General features: G+C 45.6%; 1 pseudogene; it reads right to left on the reverse strand.

Moving 5' to 3' along the window:
• Positions 1-3,744, reverse strand: part of LOC129675235 (RNA-binding protein EWS-like) — a 69,525-nt pseudogene extending 65,781 nt beyond the window's left edge.
• Positions 3,745-4,075: the final 331 nt, after the last annotated feature.

A 4,075-nucleotide genomic window follows, 5' to 3' on the forward strand; every position in this document is an offset into this window, starting at 1 on the left:
TAATTTGATAGGAAGTGTCACTTGCTTGTACACAGAGCTGAGTATCTGGAGATGGAGAGAAGGAAACTAGTGTGAAATTTGCATAGGACCTCTGAGGGGGGAATGAGAAAAACATATCGCACACCCAACACAGGACAGATGGGAGCAGCTCGCTTGCCAAGACACCTCTCTAGAGATCTTTCACCACATCTCGTTGGTGATGCTGGACACCATCACGAAGTGTGCCTTCAGTTGCCGGGGCAGTGTGCAACTGGACAGGTGGGAGAGCACTCTGCAAGCACAGGGACCTTATTCTCACCCACTGATGTGGTCTCACCTGAGAGATGGGGGGGAGGGGCATATAGGGTGTTCATCCCCATAAAAAGCAAGATTCTGACCCCAGGCCCTGCAAGTCCTAATTCCAGACCAGACTAACAGTGTCCTAACCATATACCTCAACCACTAGGAAAGAAGAAACTTGACTGAGTGTGTCACGCTTAAAGGGTCAGGGGCTCACAGAACTGTAACACAGAATAAGTGAGAGCTTCGGCATTGCTTATCCCACCACAGAGGAAATCTTTAGAGTCAGTCCCTCCACTTCTGACTTCACAATCATCAGTCTGTTGTGTATCCTCTCCCTTAGGAATTTCCATTCTTACCTTGAGGCTGTTAGTGACCTGAATGATGATACAATGAGTTCCTGTATGATGAAATCTCTTTCAGCAAAACTCCTACAAGCTGACCTCTGATGGCCACAGGGCCAACTGTGCCTGCCAGACTGCTCATAAATACACAGATATTTTTCTCCTCTTCCTCCTTCTTCTCCTTCTCCTCTTCCTCCTCTTATTCTTCTAGAACATCTTTAAGAGGCTCAGCTCTGATGAAATGGCCAAGACTCTTTATGTAGAATCAGTCTCTCATTTCCCTGAAAGATTTAGGATACACTCACTCACTCTAAATATTTTCCTAGTACAAGTATTGGGGAATGATGTCAAGTAGTGCTTGGAATTCTGGAGGTGGTTATCCCTGACATAAATTAAACCATGTTGTCTGAAACCCATTTCAACATCTCAAGCAAGGCCTACATAGGTCAGAGGGAAGAACTGGACCTTTTCCAGATAGTGTTAGACATTAATCCTGAATCACTCCCCCACCCACATGCTTCCTGAACTAAACAGAACATCCAGATTGGGATTAGGATCTCAGAGGGGTATTGGAAGTTATAATAACTATTATCCCTGTCTCTTAGCCATTTTCGTGGGTCAGACCTAGTGGTCAAACTGAGGAAGGCTTGGCTGCAGGATAAAGGATTGATGGAGAAGGAAGTCTGGATTTCCTGAACATCTTTCTATCTCCAGACTGAGTAGGTAGAGATGAGGCCTGAGACACTGCATAGGAGTAGAGGACACAGAGTGCTCACCCAATGAAGAATTGTATGGTGAGGTGAACAGTTTCATATTGGGGGTTCTGATACCACAGCCAGTATCTCTTGGATCTTCTATGCTTTGGCCATATATCCTGAACACCATAGAGATACAGAGAGGAGGTCCAGAACCTTCTGAAGGTAGAGCCCCGACCACCTAGTGAGTGAGAACTCAAGAGGAAGGGAATGCCTGACTTTGGGTAATCCCTGACTCTCTCAGGCTCAGCTTGCTTTTCAAGATGGCCTTCACTTGAAGGACCACTTGGGCCAAATGCCTTATATCACCATGTGCATATGGAGGCCATGAGTATCTACCCATCTGCCACAGCTGTGGGCAGAGAATTCAGCACACCTGCCACCTCTTCTGATGGGCATTCCTTACCTAGGTAACGAACTTCCACCTTCAATGGCTTAAGCTTTTCCTAGGGACAAAAGAGAATAAAAAGTCCATTTAGATTCACAAGTACAGCTTGTGACTGCTTCTGCTCCCCTTACTAGAGAACCCCCTCCCAGGAGACTCAGTTGCCCATGGGCTACATCTGAGCAGGAGGTTTGGGTCTTCTCCATGCACAGTCCTTCGTTGATTCATCAGTCTCTGCCACCCTGGGCCCAGATATTTTGTCTCTCCTCTTGGAGATCCTGTCCCTTCCAGGTCTTTCTATCTCCCCTTCTTCCATAAGATCCCCTGCACTCTGCCCAAAGTTTGGTTATGAGTCTCAGCATCTGCTTTGATACCCTGGTGGGTAGAGTCTTTCAGAAGACACTGTGGAAGGCTCCTGTCCTGTTCCCTGTCTTCTCCTACTTTTGATGTCTATCTTGTTGTTTGCCCTTCTGAATGAGGATTAAGCATCTTCCCTAGGGTCCTCCTTGTTGTTTAGCTTATTTAGGACTACAGATTTTAGTATGTGCATCCTCCCCCTGGTGAGGTGGCCTTATAAGCCACAGAGAAAGAGGATCCTGACAGTCCTGATGAGACCTGATAGGCTAGGATTAGATAGTAGGGGAGGAGGACCTCCTCTATCAGTGGACTAGGAGAAGGACATGGAGGAGAATAGTAAGGGGGGGTGGGACTGGAAGGAGATGAGGGAGGGGGCTACAGCCAGGATAAAGAGTTAACAAATTATAATCAATAATAATAATTTAAAAAAAAACAAATAGAGCCCTAAAATTCTTACTCCCTTAGAGTGGAGAGAAGATCCTTATTGAAGCTATGGAAAAGTGATATCCTTCTTAAGACATGGCAACTGAAGGGAGTCCGGAAAGCCTGTGCCATAAATCAAATGTGCTTTGTCTGAGATATCTTCAGTCTGACGATAGAGATCAACTGGTGGCCAGAACTGAGTCCCTTTCTGGGACTGAATTATGAGATTAAGAGTGTTTCTCTTTGAGTTTTTTCTGGGCACCTAGGGAATTAATTGATGTTCTCCAAGACCAGTAGAAGGCATTAGGTAAATTTAAGTAGTCACTTGAGTGCCTCTACGGTGGGTCTCCAGTAATTTCCTGCTTCTCCTTGCTAAATAATTATCTATCTTTACCTAAAATACTCAGAAATTTTGACAAGCCCTTTCCAGCAAGATCACGTTGATGAAACTTGTGATTTATGAAACCAGATCTGTCATGTATAAGGAATCCTGATGTCTAGCAGACCAAGGATTCACTCCATGGTGGTAACCAGTATTTTCTTTATCTCCCAATCACACCACAGGTATTAAAGTTCTGGTTTCCTCTAATGCTCTTATCACAACCTGATATTGTGGCCAAATCCAAAGGTCTGAGTCAAAAGAGGGTAGGGAAATACACCTCCTGTACCAACACGTCCTCCCAATCTAACTCCAGAGAATTCTATCCCTCTTTGGTTGGACGCAAGGGTTGACCACCATGTGTTCAGTCCTCTGCTGGTGTTTGAACCTCTTCAGTTTGCACCAGTTTGTGGCAAACAGCTGTGTTTTCCTTCCCTTCTCAGGAGAATCAAAGTGAGGAAAGAGGACTGAGCCATAGGATGGGGCGAAGTAGGACTCATGTGTCGCTTACCTAGTGTTTGTGAATTTATGTGTGTTACAGTCACGTTTACAACATTCTGTTTGGAAAGACACTTGTAGGTGTGGGAATGTGAAAGATGCCATTACAGAGCATTCCTTGATGGATCTACTGCCGCTCCCAACAGCCAGGAAAACTCATGCTGGTGGGCGCTCCCCACCTCAGTGTGCTGCAGCATCTCCCTCCTTTGGGAGTGAGCTTGTGTAAAAGAGATTTCTCAGGCATGTTTAAATTAATTAGGTGCCAGGCCTTTTCAGTTGCCAGGACTCCTCTCTCCACACCTTCTGAATCCAGCTCAGCACCATTCCCGGACAGTTCTTTAATCCTGCAGAACTTTTTCATTTTCCTGACCTCTGCCATGTGCAGCATAGTCCAATGTTTCAAAGGTCAGAGGCCACAGGAGCACATCTAGGAAAGTCTTACACCTGTGTTCCAGATGCCCACACATGTAGTCTCAAGCACAATCTTTCAGTGCACTTGTTTTTGTTTTTTAAGACAGAGTTTCTGTATGTAGTCCTAGCTGTCCTGGAACTCCCTCTGTACACCAGGCTAGCCTTAAACTCAGAGATCCACCTGCCTCTGGTTCCCAAGTGCTGGGATTAAAATCATCCACCACTGAAGTCCAGCTTGATTGAG

Source organism: Psammomys obesus, unplaced genomic scaffold (assembly GCF_907164565.1).
Source record: "Psammomys obesus unplaced genomic scaffold, mPsaObe1.curated_primary_1811, whole genome shotgun sequence".
NCBI classification, from domain to species: domain Eukaryota; kingdom Metazoa; phylum Chordata; class Mammalia; order Rodentia; family Muridae; genus Psammomys; species Psammomys obesus.